We start from the raw sequence: 19597 nt of genomic DNA on the forward strand, positions 1-19597 counted from the left end.
GTGACCTAACCACTAAAGGTGGACGGAAGTTGTTTTCACCGTCTTTGTTTGTTTGAGTGTTTGTGTGCAGGATATCTCAAAATGTTGTGAACAGATTCGGATGAAATTGCGTTGGCAGGTTGTGTGTGTGACGAGGACAAATTGTTGAGATTTTGTTGACGATCTGGATCCAGATCTGACTTCAAGAATTTTTTAAGTGATTCTTCACCATTGAGAGATCGGGCCAAAAATGATATGAAGCACGATATCTCAAAAAGTGGTGGACGGAGTCAGATGAAACTTGGTGGACACATTAGGTGTGTGAGGAGGAAGAATTGATTTAATTTTGATAAAGATCCGAATCCGATCCGGATACGATAATTATTTAATTTTAAAGGTGATTCTTCACTATTGAGAGATCAGGTCAAAAATGATTGATAGCATGATATTTCAAAAAGTTATTGGGCCTGAATGGTTCTGCTAGGTCAGGCATTGTGTGGCAGAGGGAGGTATGCGCTCTCCTGAGTGCCGGTCTCGTTACCTCCGCCACCGAAGGTGAAGGAGGTTATGTCTTCACCCCTTTCTATGTGTTTGTCTGGGTGCAGGATATCTCAAAAAATTGTGGACAGATCTAGATGAAATGTTATGGACAGGTTCGGTGTGTGACAAGGACGAAATGATTAGATTTTGGTGAAGATCCGTTCCGGATCCGACGAGTAGAATTTTTAAAGTAATTCTTCACCATTGAGAGATCGGCCCAAAAATGATATACAACACGATATCTCAAAAAATTGTGGACAGATTCGGATTGAACTTGGTGCACAGGTTGTGTGTGTGACAATACAATAATTGATTCAATTTTGGTGAAGATCTGAATCCGGATCCAGATCCGATAATTTTTTAAGTGATTCTTCACCTTTGAGAGATAGGGCTAAACCGATATGTAGCCCGATATCTCAAAAAAGTCGTGGACGGATTTGGATGAAACTTGGTGGACAGGTTGGGTGTGTGACCACGACAAACTTGATTTGATTTTAGTGAAGATCCGAATCCGGATCCGACTGCTAGAATTTATAACTGATTCTTCATCATTGAGAGATCGGGCCAAAAACGATGTAGTACTGTATGGCATGATATTTCAAAAATGTATCGGTCCCGATATGTTCTCGTGGATCAGGCATTACGTGACGGAGGTATGTGCACTACCAAGTGCCCATCTAGTGAACCTCCGCCACCCAAGATCGGAGGTTACTGTTTTCACCCCTTTCTGTTTGTTTGTTTGTTTGTTTGTTTGTTTGTTTTTGTGAACAGTATTACGGAAAAACTCCTCTACGGATTTCGACGAAACTTGGTGGGGGGGGGGATTAGGTATGGTCCAAGAATCATGCCATTAGATTTTGGACTTGGTCCCGCCCCCCCCCCCCCCAAAAAAAATTATTTGAGAAAAAAAATTTTTTTTTGCATTTCTACATGTTGTTTTAAGTGATTTCTAGCCCCCCCCAAATTGTTGGAGAAAATAACTATAACTGTCAGCACTGGACGTCATATTTAATGAATAAGATATAAGGTTCACTTGAGTGACCCAACAGTATTGGCAGCGGAGGTTTTGCACTCTCCCGAGTGCTCCCCCTCTAGTTTTAGCTGTTTTCATCATGTTTTGCATATTTAAGAAGAAGAAAAAGAAGAAGTCCAAAAACAAAGTGGACAGAGACTGGCTTTGCATGTTCAGATGCTTTCTTGTTTGTCTTTCTATTAAAATGACATTTACACCATCAAGCTGGTCTCGAAGCCCGGTCATCAAACTATTTCTGATATTGAAAAAGACCATTATGCCTTTATCGCACAGACAAAACAACTCATCCAGGGATGGCTCTCTGGGTGATACAACACATCCAGCGATGGTGGCGATGCAATCAATATACATTAGAACATTATGCTATTGTAGTCGTTGTGCCGTCGCTTTCAAATAAACAATTCGTGATGAGTATAGACCTGTGGAAATTCGTCATAATATAAAATGTGACTCCAAGTCCTCAACCCCACCCCCCTAACAACCCCAAATCATCAACTGACTCTCCCCACCGCAATTCCTGAAAGCCTCAAACCTGCTCTTCCAACTCTTGCCCAACTCCCCCCCCCACCACCACAACTCTCTGTCCCACCCTCCCCCTTCCTTCTTCAAGCCCTCAACTCCCCCACCCTCCACCACAGATTCTCAACACTCCCTCGCATTCTCAAAACCTCAACCCCTTCTCCACCAACTCTGTCCCCTCTCTACACCTCACACCTTGACTCTGTCCTCCTCTCCCCCTTTCATTTTCAAGTTCACAACTTTGCAACATTCCCACCCAACCCCACGTCATCAAATCCTACTCCCAACCCCAAGTCCTCAACTTCCCCCCACCCCGTGAAAGCCTCAACCCTACCCTCCCAACTCTAGCTTCTCTCTGCCCCCTTCCCACCCCAACTCTCTGTACTCAACTCTCATTCTTTTTGTTGTCCGTATGAAACATGGAAATTTCTCATCCACTGGCAATTCAATTCAAAAAGGGTGCATCACATCCTATTCACATGAGCATTAATCATGTGAATTGAATTAGTCACAAATGATAGTCTAAACTCTAAAATGAAAGGAGCACAAAGGCAAATGCCGAAACAATTAAAACATGTCTGTGCTGTTCTTAAAACAACCCCCTTCTCCCAACTGTACACTCAATTCGGACACTGAAGATATCTTCAGAGACAAAGAGGATCTACCCGGTTGCAGCATTGGTGGGTTGAATGCAAACAACATGAGATACGCAAATGACTGCATTGAATGCAGAGTCAGAAAAGGCTTAACAGGAAATTGTAAACAAAATGAAAGTGAGGAGTGAGGAGTGAGGAGTGAGGAGCGGAGTATGGATTAGGAATGTATGTGAAGCATACCAAGACAATGGTGATAAGAAAAGATGGAGTTCCAGAAATGAAAATTGAAGTCTATGGACAAGTCCTGGAACAAGTGAAAAGGTTCACATACCTGGGGCACATTATTACAGACGATGGGACACGTGATAGTGAGATCCCAAGGAGAATTGAGATAGCCAAGACCAGCTTTGTGAGAATGATGGTCATGTTAACGTCAAGGAATCTGGCAGGAAGACTAATGGGGACGTCCTGGAAATGGCTGTAGACAAGAGAAAAATTATTGCATCCTTACAATAATTCACGGACCAGTGTTTGTGTGTTTATTTATTTGTGGGTCTGCTTGTCGTGCTACTCCTATAGTTCTGGCACAATTACAGAGACTTGCTACAGAGGATCAGCATGCCCCGATTAATGTTTTGGGGTGTTTTATCTAACAGCTCTTGGTAGTGGGGCGGGGGGGGGAGGGTGGATGCAAATTCCCTATGTAAATGTGTATCGTGTAGTGCCGCCTCCAGGTGGGAGATGGTATTACAGGTCTTCACCATTTACAGTGCAGTGTTTCTGTCCCCACATTTTTCAGTGCAGTGAGATGTTTTGAATTACTAGTACATGCGTGGCCGTACGTGCGTGGCCTTGCGTGCAAAAAAAAAAAAACTTTCAAACCGCTTGCCAGAAACAACAACCACACAGGCCGTTCCTTCGCTCTTGCGTGCCCGTACGTGCAACAACAACAAAAAAAACTTTCAAACAAACACACAGGCCGTTCCTTCGCTCTCGCGTGCCCGTACGTGCAACAACAACAAAAAAAACTTTCAAACAAACACACAGGCCATTCCTTCGCTCTCGCGTGACCATACGTGCATGTCTGTACGTGCAAAAAAAAACTTTCAAACAACCACACATGCCGTTCCTTTGCTCTCGTAAACGACGACTGGATTGGGGCATTGTGTTTATCTATAAATGCGCATAAGAAATCGAGAAATTATTATAATACAGTAAGTGATCACTATCCGGAAGCCCATACGTTGTAACCCGTAATGGGGAACGCTGAGGGTGGACAAGGAGGCCATAACTTGGGAACCACTTGTCCGATTAATATCAAACCTTGAAAAGGCACATCCTCAGGTCCCCAGCAATATACCTTGCAAGTTTCAATTAGATCGGACCAGTGGTTGTCGAGAAACAGGGGTCACAGACACAGACACAAACACAGACACAGACACAGACACACACACATTGCTGGAATTATAGATAGATAAACAGTAGGTATGTTGTTGCTTCATGCACCCAAAGTCATGGGTAAAAGTAAATTATATAAATAAATCAATAAAAATACGTTTAATTTACAATCTCGTGAGATTGTGTCATCTTGCGGATCGTTCAGTAAAAATAGTGATAAATTAAGTTAAACGACAGCTTCAAAAAGCATATTAGGTCATTCGTAATCAAAAAAAATAAAAATGTAACCGCAACTCCTCGGAACAAAGACCTTGATAATGAAATGGTTTTTATGGTCCCTGGTTGAGTACTTTAAGAGTAAATTGTCGGCTCGACAGACAGAGAAACAAACACAACTTAGAACGGAACTCAGTCGAGTACTTACCTCCGCAAGGATGAACAGTTTACGTTGTGTAACCCACTGATAGGCCTGATTTGGATCCGAACCTGAACCAAATTCTAATCAGCTTGTTCTTGTCACCGAACCGACTTGGCCACCTCGTTTTATCACCATCCACCCACAACTGTAGAAACATCATGCTATATATCGTTTTTGGCCTAATCTCTCAATGGTGAAAGAATCACTTTGAGAAAAAAAAATATAAAAAACTCTGGATTCAGATCTTCACCAACATTGAATCAATTTTCCTTGTCACACACCAAACCCGTCCACCAAATTTTGTCTGCATCCGTTCACAACTTTATGAGATATCCTGTTCACAAACAGATGGACAGACAGACAGAGGTGAAAACTCGGTGGTGGAGGTAATTAATTAGCGTGTTATTATACGATTGGATTATTTTATGACGTCATTATCTGGTTATTGAGCGACATGGTGTTTGAATGAGTAAATAAAAGCCTGGTTGTATTGCCCTCACTGGTGTGGGTTCGATTCCACTGGATGTTCATTCAGAGCGAGGGGTTGCAGTTATATCAGTTCCCTGTGATGGAGTGGGTACCTGCCCAAGGTTGGTTTTGAGTCACAGAAACGTTCACGATTTGTTGGTGTCTCAGAGCTCTTCCGAAATTATGGAATTCCCGACCTCCCCCATCCCATTACTTCTCATGCACTGAATTCCTTCCCTGTCTGGCTGTGTGACGTACAGGGAGGTTTCACCCAAGCCAATCCCTTTCTTCTGACATGTTAAGGCACATAACTCACAATTGTCTTAAATCATGGTACTGACAGGTATTGCATTATTTTAACTCTTCCCATGACTAGCGTTCTTCCCTCATTTCCTCTACTCGGTCCCTGGTAGTACAGGTTTTACCAGCTGTCAAATCTTTGCAGGGAATGGAGAAAAAGACGATATTTTCAAAATTGTTGCAACAATGGTCGATTGTGATGCTTTATTGGGGCAATAATTTTATCATCTCTAAAATCGAGCTGTTTTCGTTCCATCACACCCACCAGATCACACCCCACCAGATCATACCCCACCAGATCACACCCCACCAGATCACACCCCACCAGATCACACCCACCAGATCACACCCACCAGATCACACCCACCAGATCACTCACACACACACACACACACACACACACACACACACACACACACACACACACACACACACACACACACACACAATAGAAATTCTACACCCACTTTCAATTTTTTTTCCTTTTGTTGCCTTATACCCTGGAATTAACTTGCATGAAATCAAACTTTTTCCACATTTATTGACACATCGTAACACACAACTTACACGTGAAAAACAAATTCTACAAATATTAGAAAATTCATTAAAAATACAAAACTAGAATATCTTGGAAACCAGGTGGTGTATCAGCAACAGGGGGTGTTCCGGAAGCTTGGTCTGCCTCAATCACTCCAGAATTTTCTTTGCTGTTAAGAAATATGATCATTTTGGAATTTGACACTGTTCCTATACTGTTTGTATAATAAGCTAATGTTGTCTCTGTCTCCCCCCCCCCCCCACATTCCCCCATCCCACCACCAGAAACATGGAAATGCTCCTCAGAGAAAATAAATTATGTAAAAGTTCCTTAAAATTAATCCAAATCGCCAGGAAAATTACAGTATATATAACGAAGTTGTACACAAGAGATTGCATCTTCACGCATATAAATTACATGTTCACGCTTCACGCATATTTCAGACATTAAATCCTTCCTCTTCTCAAATGGCCTGATTTCCGATCATCAATTTGGTTTCAGACCAGGTCACTCAACCCTGGATATGTTGCTTCTGCTCTCCCAACAATGGATGGAGGTCCTCAATGCCAGACAGGAAATCCGAGCCGTATCCCTGGATACATCACGTGCTTTTGACATGGTCTGGAACCCTGCCCTGCTCACCAAACTCTCTTCCTATGGTATCCAAGGCCATCTCCACTCATGGCTCGCAGACTTCCTCTCCTGTCGCAGTCAATGTGTGGCCCTAAATGGAATTCTTTCATCCCCTCTTCCTGTCCAGGCTGGAGTTCCTCAAGGTAGCGTTCTGGGCCCTGTTCTTTTTCTGGTTTTCATCAATGATCTCTCCGACTCTCTGGAAAATCCTCCATATCTCTTTGCTGATGACTCCACCCTCTGCCGTACCATCTGTCATCCCTCAGACCGGCAAGCAGCAGCTTCTTCGCTCACTGCAGATCTGAATAAAATCACAAACTGGTCCAACACGTGGAACATGTCTTTCAATCCAGACAAATCTCACACTCTCACTATGTCTCTCCGAAAGGACAGTTTGGAAAAACCCCCCCATCCACTTTCTCAACATTCTTCTGGAAGAAGTCCTTTCTTTCAAGCTTCTGGGTCTCACTATCTGCCATGAACTTTCCTGGGAAAGCCACATTTCAAACCTCGCCCCCAAAGCCAGTCGCCAACTGGGAATCCTCCGTCATGCAAAGTCCTTCCTAGGACTTTGGACCACCTGAGCTCCTGACCACTTACAAAGCTTTTGTCTGTAGCCTTATGGAGTACTGCTCTCCCCTCTGGGCTGGTGCTCCTGCCTCCCACCTTTCTCGGTTTCACGCTGTGGAAACCAAGGCATTTCGGATCATCGGCATCTCCCGCAATGAGGCTGAGTCTTTGGGCCTCTCACTCTCTCACCGCAGGCTGGTCGGTGGTCTTTCTGTCTTCTACTGTCTCCTCTCCAGCCTCCCCCCCTGCTCTCTCTGCGATTTGTCCCCACCACATTTCCGCAGGGCACTCAAGGTCCACCAACAACCCCCTTCTGGTAAAACTACCAAAATCACGAATCACTGCTCACCTTCACCCTTTCATTCCTCTTTTTTCCCACCTTTGAAATAAACTCCCTCACTCAATTCAATCCCACTCTTCCCCCCAGGCCTTCAAAACAGCTGTTCACCACCACCTCTTATCATCCCCAACCCAAATCCTCGATATTTCCTTCCCCCGATAATCCAACCAAACCCACCTCCTTCAAATTCCCTGCTTTCCTTCTTGAAAGTCCCTGTAATGTGCATCTTGTATTCCCCATGTTCCCCGCCCTATCCCTCTCCCTTCCACAGATCTCCTAATGTCTCTGTTCCCCACTGTTTTGTCCTTCCCTCTCCCACCCCTCTTGACTCATGCCCCCCTTGCTGTGCGTTGTGTGTTAGCTCTCACACGAGTCTCGACAAGGTATACAAAAAAAAAAAAATAAAGTGCATCTCGTGCAACCTTTCTTACCTAAACCTTCCCCAGTCGATGGACTGGACGTGGTGGGGGCAGTCCCGTGGCCTCCATGGTCTACCGATGTGCCACCTTTGGAGTTATTACGTCAAGGATCGTTTTCCAAGCTTCTGTTGCTGACATTGAAACATTTCGTGCAAGGATAACCAATTGCATCATCAGTGTTCTGAGGGTTATGTTGGCCAACACGTTGGTTGAAGTGGATTATCGCTCGGACGTGCTATGTGCCACTAAACGTGCACATGTTGAGGTGTACTGAAGAACACAAGAAACTTTATGAATTATGTGACGGAATACAAAAAAACCGCATCATTTTATCACTTTTGGTTTGGTTTTCATTGAATTTTAAAACCGAACAAGACTTTGTGGACAGCCTGTACTTCATTCATAAGCCGAAAAGTATCTTCGTGTAATCCATGGTAAGGTTACCCAATCTAATGTTTTGAATACATCAATAAGTTGTTAAACTCATTTTACTCTGTTCTTTTCTTTAAACACTAGATACATACAGCAACTCAAGACGTTCTGTTTTTAACCTCCCATTGTTGAGAGGTTAAACCTCCCATTGTTGAGCTCTTTCGAGCAGTGTAAGAATCAAAGGCTTCCTTTTTCTTTTTCTCTTTTTTTCTCTCGTGCTATTTTACCATGGGCTTCCGCTAATGTAACAATACTTTTTATACTTCCAAGAAAACTACCATTTGATATGGTAGAGATTTCTCAGAGGTGAAAAGACTATTTTGAAGAAAGAATGTCCAGAGATAAACATTGCATTAATTACCAAACTTGATTCTCTCTTTAAAGGACCATTATTGGTCCATTGAAGTAAACTTTTTCAAAGAAGTTTGTGTTGGTAACATATTTTGACATGTGATGACATCTAATGTCATGCTTTAAAATGAAATGTTTGATGTGTTGATTCACACACATATATTTAACCGCACTGTGAGGTTTCAAGGCTTTCAGTGGAAAAAAGTTTTTTTTTACAACTAAAACGACACTCGGTCGAGCACACCCCCGCCACTGATCGACAACAGGTATGCCTCCTGACCTTAACCAAAATCTTGTTCTTGTCACCTACTGTACCTAACTAAGCCTGGTGTTGGCTTAGCCATTAAGTTGGCTGACTTACGATCTGAGGGTCTTTGGGTTTCAGCTGCTTTCATGCCGTTAAATAATTCCAAGTTGACTCAGCCTGTCATCCTTCCGCGGTCTGCAAAAAGAATACCAGATGACTGGAAATGGGGCACTGCATCAGTGGCACAGCTGCACTTCCATCAATGATGCAAGCAGCAGCCACAGGCTCCATACAAAACAATTTTAAAAAAGGACTCATCCACCAAGTTTTGTCATAATCCGTCCACAACGTTTTGAAACATCATGCTATGTATCATTTTTGACCGTATCTCTCAACGCTGAAGAATCACTTGAAAATTTTTAAACTTCTCGTATCCGGCTCCGGAACCGGATCTTCATGAAAATCGAATCGATTTGTCCTTATCACACACCCAACCTGTCCACCAAGTTTCGTCCGAATCCATCTATTACTTTTTGAGATATCCTGCTCACAGACAAACAGACAGGGGTGAAAACAACCTGTGTCCACATTCGGTGGCGGAGGTATCCAGATAGAAACAATTTAGTCTAATTGTGTTCCCGTCTTAAGCTATCGCTCATGATGAGAGATTACAATATTATATAGCATATTAAGAATATTCTTGTAACTCATGGAAAAGTACGTATGTCTACTACTGTATTTGTCTTGCATATAATTTATGTGCAAGCTCCTCCGTGAGGCACAGATATATTTAATGTAATTTAAAACTTCTTTTTTTCAGAAAAGGTACTAAAACACCGCTCCCCAAAACTCCCAAAATAAAATTTACAAAACACAACTGCCAGGCTCCTTTTTTCTGAAATTTCAAACATTTGGGGCCAACTGTATAAAAAGCATCGTTCCACCTCCACCCTCGGCAACCATCTCCAACAGGTGGTGATGGGAGTAAAACATCACAGTCTATGCCACGAGACAAGTAATTGTGGCATTAGTTAATCACAACGGCGTTTCTCAACTGCAAAAGAATTGTATATTCGCCAAGCATCTTCGCTTCACTGCTCACCAGGTCCACCTGTCGTTGCGAAATCCATTTACAAATCCGATCCCATATTTATCATGCAATTCACAGATACTTCGTACAAATCATAGATTAGAGAGCTTGTAATATAAAGGATAAGAAAGCCTGTCCATTCTCAGTTTGATTTTACCAGCAAGTTGCCCGTGCCTGCATGGGATTGTAAACGGGGTAGAGGGAAGGGGGCAAAAATGCAAATGGCCATCTTCTGTCATCAAGCTGGCAAGCTGAGAGCAACAGTTCACATTTATTTCTACGTCTGATGCTATTACAATGCTCTAATGGTGGTGAGGTGCTCCATTTGAAACTGTTCGATAGATGTAGCTTTTTGTTACCTTGGGTCCCTAATAAAAAATTTGTATTGGAGTCAAAGCCAGTGACCAACTACAAATTAATAGTAGGATGATAAAGAACTAAGTAGAACTACTCGAGGTGTTTGTTGAAAAAAATGAAGTCTTTTGCATGGATTTTGATGAGATAATAGTAAAAAATAAATACATGTTTAATGGTTCTTGGGTATTAATACCTCTGCCACTGATGGTGAAGGAGGTTATGTTTTCACTCCCTTTTTGTGTCTGTTCCTCTGTTTGTTTGTGTACAGGATATCTCAAAAAGTTGCAGACGGATCCGGATGAAATGTTGTGGACAGGTTCGGTGTGTGACAAGGACAAACGAATTCGATTTTAGTGAAGATCCGGATCCGGATCCGACTACTAGCATTTTTAAAGTGATTCTTCACCATCAAGAGATGGGGCCAAAATCGATATATTGTTACGAATCTGGAAGCCATTTCCACACCAACAGACAGCAGTCCCCGCAGTTCAGTTATTTCGATAAGTATGTGTTTATAGTCAGGGTCCCGTCCTTCTGTCTAATGGGTTAATTTCATGTGTGCGCTACGAGTTACTTTTATAGTCAGGTTTTTACATCTTCAATCATCCTTCGTTTTCGCACCATCGCCCACGTGCAACGTGTCACGTCCAGGGGTGAGGTTCCCTCCGCCCACCGTGAGCTCGTCCAATCGACGGCGGCCGGCCCGACAGCCGACCTGAGATCACCACTCCCCGCTACGAGGGGGGATGGAGAATAGGGTGCTCCCCTGGTTGTTCCGTCTGGGTTCTCAGACACGCACAGGGGAAAGGTGGTCATTGCCCCCTCCTACCGGACCACCCCTTGTCCAATCAGGAAGCTCATCACCTCAGGGCTGGCTCCGCCTTAGCCAGATGGAGTGTTCGGCCCGACCAATGAGGAGAGGCCACCGATCGCCCGACAACCCCTCGTCCAATCCGGAGGCGAGTCCCTCAGAGCGGTTTTCTCGACCCGGCGGGGGAGGGGAAGGATAAGAGTCGGTGGCGAGCCATTGAGAAAGAAGAAGCCTCATCTTGCCTGCTGGCGTTCTCGTCTACCCGTGGGTGCTCGTCTCGTCTGGTCCGTTCTCGTGCTGGCTGACGTCCGTTGCATCGTTCCTGGTCCCTGGTGCTTGGTGCGGTGACAGAGGTGTGGGTTCGAGTCCCCCCCCCCCAGAACCAGCTCGTCTTGACCAGACCGCACGAGGCGGAAAGGTGCCCAACCGGCTCCATTTCGTGTGTGTGTGTGTGTGTGTGTGTGTGTGTGTGTGTGTGTGTGTGTGTGTGTGTGTGTGTGTGTGTGTGTGTGTGTGTGTGTGTGTGTGTGTGGCGCCAGTCTGTTTGGTATAATTGTTATGTGCTTTTCGCTCAATGTACATTGCTTGCATTTCTTTTATTCAGATAACTCTGCTCTGTGTCCCCCTCCCTTATAAATAAACCCCCAATTGTTAAATGTTCCAGTTTGTTGCCTGTCATTTCTACCATTGACCCAGCACGGTGCGTATTGGGAATTAGTGAGGCCGTCGGTGCCGTAAGTTGTCATTGGGTCTGACGGACTCTGGTAATTCCGCTCGGTTACACTGGACCAAGGTCGCTTGAGCGACCTGGTTCGACAGAGTCCGTTGAGGGTGTGACTTCCCCAGTAAAATGACGACGTGGGTACTGAGGTATATTGAAATTTGGCTATTGACCCTACCCCACACCGTCAGAGAATTGGCGATCATGGTCTTTACGTGACCCTTCGGAGTTGTCTGAGAGTCACGACCTAAATTCCGGGTTTTCGGTGGGAGACAACTCTACTGCTCCACCTAGTGGTCGTTTATTGCCACCCAACTCCGGCCCACAACAATATAGCAAGATATCTCAAAAAGTTGTGGACAGATTCAGATGAAACTTAGTGGACAGGTTGGGACAAGAAAGAATTGATTCGATTTTGGTGAAGATCCGGATCTGGATCCAACTACTACAATTTTTTTAAGTACTCTAGACCTTCACCATTGATAGATAGGGCGAAAAATGATATCTAGTAAAATATCTCAAAAAGTTGTGGACGGATTCAGATGAAACTTGGTGGACAGATTGGGACAAGGAAGAATTGATTCGATTTTGGTGAAGATCTGGATCCGGATCCGACTACTAGAATTTTTTTAAGTACTCGAGACCTTCACCATTGAGAGATAGGGTGAAAAATGGTATCTAGCACAATATCTCAAAGAGTTGTGGATGGATTCGGACGAAACTTGGTGGACAGGTTGGGTGTGTCGCAAGGGCGAATTTGTTTCGATTTTGGTGAAGATCCAAATCCGGATCTGGATATGAGAATTATTTAATTTTCAAAGTGATTTTTCACCATTGAGAGATAGAGCGAAAAAGGATACAGTACTATATCACATGATATTTCAAAAACGTAATGGGCCTGATATGCTCTCATGGATCAGGCATTACGTGGTGGAGGTATGCACTATATCAAGTGCCCTTCTAGTTTGTTTATGTTTTGTTTAATAAAAATCAGTCTCGCAGTCAGTCCATTATTTTTACAACATGCAACTGTATTAACGTCTGTTCTGGTGATGCATGGATCAGAGGTTAATTACATCATGTATCCGAAAATTTGACGGGACATTCAGCCTGACATCCGATATTATTTGCAAACATTCTTTTTGTCGGCCTCTTATTCTTTTATAAAAAATACGAGTAATACTAAAAGTTGCGAAGTCGGTGAGTTGAGTGTACCTTTGTGGATTATTTTCATGAAAGTCAATTTAAAATGAATTCTATACTGTATTTCCTCATGCCAACTGATTATGTTCATATTTTACAATCATTCAGTTATATGCAATATATCCTCACCCACTGCCCTGCCCCATTGACCTCACTCCATTCTTATCCTTCCTCTCATTTGAATGGCCTTCATAGAACCTAAAGCTACCACTACTGCTTTAACAGCCATAAATATTCCTGCCTTATTGTGGGGTTGGCCAGGGAAAATTTTGGCCCAAGTGTTTCACGAACTGGCTGGCCAGGACTGATGTTTGACAGGAGTTGATTTGGGTAGGATTTGTAATTTATTCAGGGTGTCGATAAATAACTTGTCTGCTGTTCCACAAAAGACACCATTACATATTTAACATCCACCAACTAATACTATCAGATGGACACCCAGCTTAATGTCCATCCGAGAAATGGCACACTTTGTGCTGCAACGCCCTCCCTGCAAAGCACTGATCCAACACTTTATTAGCCAGGTCGGGATCGAATCCAGACGAGACGGGTCAAAGGTAAGTGCATCACTGTACACAGTTTCGCACAGTCAAGGTTAATTTTGCTTCAAGTGATAAAATTTGAATGATTTGCATCATGGAGAATGAAGTCCTGTGCAGGTGACATGTAGCTTCTGTTCCATCTGCTTACGCATGGGGTTGTGAACGTTACATATCTCATGCTATCTTTTGCAACTGCTGATCTTTGAGGCTGATATGTTAAACCAATGCAGAATGCCTGTTTATGGAGGGTTAAAGTAAGGTTTACCCATTCTGCCTCATTCATTTTTAAGAATCTCAAACCATCAGTCTCACTTGTGTCATTGCTGTCAGTGGTTATCAAACCCTGAAGATCCTTCTTTATCCTCCTGAAGATCGAACTTTCCTTTAAGTATGAATATCTATCTCTATCTAAAGAGAAGACTGCTTTTTAAACTTTAACCATCAAGCATTCCTCTGTCGGAGAGAAAAAGGATCAGAAGATGTGAGTTGAAGACTTTGTTCCAAGTGGTGGGTCTGAATCTAATCTTCTCTCGATCAATGCATGAGCGAACATGGTGACTATCAATGTGGTCTGACATCGATAATATTTACTCACAAATTTTGGTGATATTTTGGCGAAAAGCATTTGAATTGTCGAACTTGGGGTCAGTAGAGCAGAAAAGCAGTTGGTGTACCAACATCTCATATCATTCCCCATCCATACCCACAATTTGTATTACCCCCATGAACCCTTCCTCATGTTGCGGATTTGGAAGCTTACTGCACACAACAGCCAGGTCCTATAGATCAGCTATATCGATAAGTATGTGTTTCTAGTTAGGGTCCCGTCCTATGTTTAATGGGGAATTAATTATACGTGCGCTGAGTTATTTTATAGTTAGGATTTTTAAATTTTAAACTTCAACAACAACAACAACACCCATCTTCACCTCTTCACCATCGGCCTTTCCCACGTGCATGCGTGTCAAGAACATCCATGGGCGGAGTCCAATGTGCCAGGCGGGGTTTCTTTGGACGTTGGTGTCTTGGATTTCACTCCAAATATGGACATGGTGCCCCTCTCAGCCAATCGGAGGAGGGCGAGCACGTCTGCCACCTCTTGGCCAATGGGGAGCCAACGCAACATATTGGTGCTTGACTTCCTAGTCGAAGGGTGGAGACATGAGCACCCCACCCCTCGACCAATCTTGGACGGCCGGGAGATCGCCCGACACGCCTGTCCAATGAGGAGGGGAATGACAAGAAACGGATCCCTCCCACCTGTCAAGAAAAGAGATAATTGTGTGGGGGCAACTGGTGAGAATCCTGCCGTGAATCGCCTGCCTGTGAGCCGGAGGAGAATCGCTTGCCTGCCTGCCGAGCTGACTTGCTTTGCCTGCCTCATCGCCTGTTTTTGCCGGTGGAGATGCCAGCGCCCGACACTACCCTCCATACCTGGTGCTTGGAGCGGCATCGTGTTGCGGGTTTGAGTCCCGCCGGGCCAGATCGTCGAGAACCGCACAAAGCGGAAAGGTCCAAGCCAGGCTCTTACCTCCAGCTCACCTTCCCTCCGAGCTGGGGGTATCAATAAAGGCCGCGGCCACCATTTGTTTTTGGAGGGTGTGTGTTTGTGTGTGGGCCCGTCTTTCAAGTAGAAACGTTTTAGTGCCGTGTGTGTAAATTGCATTCCTTTTATTTGGTTAACTCTGCCTTCTTGCATGCTCCCTTGCCCCATTATAAATAAATATCACTTTTGTTAAATGTTCCAGCTCGTTTCTGTGTTTCTTTCATTGGCTTAGCACGGTGTGTGTTGAGAAATAGCGAGGCCGTTTGTGCTGTAAAATTGTTCATTTGGACCGACGGGCCTTGGTAACCTCCGCTCGGGTTACACGGGCACGGTAGCGGCTTCCGCTCGAGGTCCGTCGAGGGTGTGAATTCCCCGGTAGCTTTGCCCACGTGGGTAATTGGGTATATTGAAGTTTGGAAATTGACCCTACCTCACACGGTCAAATTATTGGAGATTCATGGTCCAGTAAGGGACCCGTGCCTTTCGGACTTATCCGAGAGTCACAACCTAAATTCCGGGTGTTCGGTGGAAGACGACTCCACTGCTCCACCTAGTAGCCGTTTATTGCCACCGAACCCCGGCCCACAACACTAACCCATGGCTCATACAAGCAGGTTATGGTGTTTCCTTCCCTCCTTTCTATCCGTCTTCTTGTTTGTTCATACCTTTGCATATTGTGCGTAAGAGTTTCCCCGCTCCACTACTGCCAGTCCACACCCTCCTCACCTTGCTTTTCCATGAGCCTCGACCTTGTAGAGAGAGAGAGGGAGAAAAAAGCTGTTGTTAGTCAAACAACTGTCAGAACTCGAATTCTCTGATATTTTTGGTAAGGCCATGTCAATGGCTCCCATTTGTTTTGTGTGTCAGTCTGTCGAGTGACTTGTTGGTTCGACACTTTCAGCTTTAACCATGCTGAACATAGTGTATAGTTGTGGTTCTAAACTCTTAAATTACTTTAGTGTAGGATGTCAGAGTTTCAATTATCCAATTTTGTTGGTCATGGCGTCATCTGGCTTCGGTAAAGGCCACCGCAGATGCTGTTTACCGAGCGAGGGTCATGACCCAGGATGAAAATTCATACTTGGTACCGAGTTATTTCATCTCCGCACTTGTGAGAGCAAAGTGCTCCAATCTTATCTGCTCGCAGGAAGCATGGTTTGCAGCCATGCCTCCCTAATCATTCCGAGTATTGTGAGGCACGCAAACCTTGTTGTTGTGCCTTTGGTTGGGTGAAGCTGCTTTCCAGCATCACCTTATTTGCTCGGATTTCTGTCCACAGTCGCAGTGCCTCCCTAATCACGTGACAATTCCTTGTTGTTTTGTTCTCCTTGTGTTGATTCCCCTTTCAACAGCAATTGTTTACTCGACATAATTTTGCTGTTAATTTCTTGTTTGTAATGATCTTATCAGTCGTTTATACACATCCATTTGTAGTATCGTATTTTGTAATAACATGTTCTTGCATTAAAAAAATTAATTGTTCTTTTCTAATATATAAATAAACGGGATTACCTGATTGGTGGAACCATAGAGCATCATGAATAATGATTATCCAGAAATGAAACATCGTGAATGATGATTAGCCAGAAATAAAACATCGTGAATGATGATTAGCCAGCAATGAAACATCGTGAATAATGATTAGCCAGAAATGAAACATCGTGAATAATGATTAGCCAGAAATGAATCATCGTGAATAATGATTAGCCAGAAATGAAACATTGTGAATGATGATTATCCAGAAATGAAACATCGTGAATGATGATCAGCCAGAAATGAAACATCGTGAATGATGATCAGCCAGAAATGAAACATCGTGAATGATGATCAGCCAGAAATGAAACATCGTGAATAATGATTAGCCAGAAATGAATCATCGTGAATAATGATTAGCCAGAAATGAAACATTGTGAATGATGATTATCCAGAAATGAAACATCGTGAATGATGATCAGCCAGAAATGAAACATCGTGAATGATGATTAGCCAGAAATGAAAACCGCGCCCCTAACCAATGATCATAGCCGCGCCCCTAACCAATTATCATAGCCACAACCCTAACCACTGATCACAGCCGTGCTCCGAACAACTGATCACAGCCGTTCTCCGAACCACTGATCATAGCCACACCCCTAACCAATGATCATAGCCACACCCCTAACCAATGATCACAGCCGTGCTCCGAACAACTGATCACAGCCGTTCTCCGAACCACTGATCATAGCCACACCCCTAACCAATGATCATAGCCACACCCCTAACCAATGATCATAGCCACACCCCTAACCAATGATCATAGCCACACCCCTAACCAATGATCATAGCCACACCCCTAACCAATGATCACAGCCGCACTCCAAACCAATGATCACAGCTGCGCCCCTAACCACTGATCACAGCCGTGCTCCTCACCAATGATCACAGCCGCACCCCGAACCACTGATCATAGCCACACCCCTAACCAATGATCACAGCCGCGCTCCAAATCAATGATCACAGCCGCGCCCCTAACCACTGATCACAGCCGTGCTCCTCACCAATGATCACAGCCGTGCCCCGAACCACTGATCACAGCCGTGCTCCTAACCAATGATCACAGCCGTGCTCCTAACCACTGATCACAGCCGTGCTCCGAACCACTGATCACAGCCGTGCTCCTAACCACTGATCATAGCCACACCCCTAACCAATGATCATAGCCACACCCCTAACCAATGATCATCGCCACACCCCTAACCAATGATCACAGCCGCGCTCCAAACCAATGATCACAGCTGCGCCCCTAACCACTGATCACAGCCGTGCTCCTCACCAATGATCACAGCCACACCCCTAACCACTGATCATAGCCACACCCCTAACCAATGATCACAGCCGCGCTCCAAATCAATGATCACAGCCGCGCCCCTAACCACTCATCACAGCCGCGCCCCCAACCACTGATCACAGCCGTGCTCCTCACCAATGATCACAGCCGTGCCCCGAACCACTGATCACAGCCGTGCTCCTAACCAATGATCACAGCCGTGCTCCTAACCACTGATCACAGCCGTGCTCCTAACCACTGATCATAGCCACACCCCAAACCAATGATCATAGCCACACCCCTAACCAATGATCATCGCCACACCCCTAACCAATGATCAGAGCCACACCCCTAACCAATGATCATAGCCACACCCCTAACCAATGATCATAGCCACACCCCTACACAATGATCATAGCCACACCCCAAACCAATGATCATAGCCACACCCCTAACCAATGATCATAGCCACACCCCTAACCAATGATCAAAGCCACACCCCAAACCAATGATCACAGCTGCGCTCCGAACCAAAGATCACAGCTGTGCTCCTAACCACTGATCATAACCACACCCCTAACCACTGATCATAGCCACATCCCTAACCAATGATCATAGCCACACCCCTAACCAATTATCATAGGCACAATCCTAACCAATGATCATAGCCACACCCCTAACCAATGATCACAGCCGCGCTCCAAACCAATGATCACAGCCGTGCCCCTAACCACTGATCACAGCCGTGCTCCTAACCAATGATCACATCCACGCCCCTAACCACAGCCGTGCTCCTCACCACTAATCACAGCCGTGCCCCTAACCACTGATCATAGCCACACCCCTAACCACTGATCATAGCCACACCCATAACCAATGATCATAGCCACATCCCTAACCACTGATCATAGTTGTGCCCCTAACCAATGATCATAGCCACACCCCTAACCACTGATCATAGCCACACCCCGAACCAATGATCATAGCCACACCCATAACCAATGATCATAGCCACACCCCTAACCACTGATCAGAGTTGTGCCCCTAACCAATGATCATAGCCACACCCCTAACCACTGATCATAGCCACACCCCTAACCACTGATCATAGCTACACCCCTAACCAATGATCATAGCCACACCCCTAACCAATGATCATAGCCACACCCCTAACCAATGATCATAGCCACACCCCAAACCAATGATCATAGCCACACCCCTAACCAATGATCAAAGCCACACCCCAAACCAATGATCACAGCTGCGCTCCTAACCAAAGATCACAGCTGTGCTCCTAACCACTGATCATAGCCACATCCCTAACCAATGATCATCGCCACACCCCTAACCAATTATCATAGCCACAACCCTAACCAATGATCATAGCCACACCCCTAACCACTGATCACAGCCGTGCTCCTCACCAATGATCACAGCCACACCCCTAACCATTGATCATAGCCACACCCCTAACCAATGATCACAGCCGCGCTCCAAATCAATGATCACAGCCGCGCCCCTAACCACTGATCACAGCCGCGCCCCTAACCACTGATCACAGCCATGCTCCTCACCAATGATCACAGCCGTGCCCCGAACCACTGATCACAGCCGTGCTCCTAACCAATGATCACAGCCGTGCTCCTAACCACTGATCACAGCCGTGCTCCTAACCACTGATCATAGCCACACCCCTAACCAATGATCATCGCCACACCCCTAACCAATGATCATAGCCAC

At 44.9% G+C, this 19597-nt stretch overlaps 1 long non-coding RNA gene across 1 annotated transcript in view; it reads right to left on the reverse strand.

The window, feature by feature from the left end:
- Nucleotides 1-5772: 5772 nt before the first annotated feature.
- The window catches only part of LOC147017429 (uncharacterized), a 30527-nt gene continuing 16702 nt past the window's right edge, over nucleotides 5773-19597 (reverse strand). The window contains exons 2-5 of the long non-coding RNA XR_015049497.1: nucleotides 15717-15800; nucleotides 8896-8976; nucleotides 7764-8021; nucleotides 5773-5958 (exon numbers count right to left, since the gene is read on the reverse strand). This is a non-coding gene — a long non-coding RNA (uncharacterized LOC147017429). The remainder of the gene's footprint in view (nucleotides 5959-7763; nucleotides 8022-8895; nucleotides 8977-15716; nucleotides 15801-19597) is intronic.

Source organism: Eptatretus burgeri, chromosome 11, assembly GCF_056783735.1.
Source record: "Eptatretus burgeri isolate ZD-2024b chromosome 11, Ebu_testis_v1, whole genome shotgun sequence".
NCBI classification, from domain to species: Eukaryota; Metazoa; Chordata; class Myxini; order Myxiniformes; family Myxinidae; genus Eptatretus; species Eptatretus burgeri.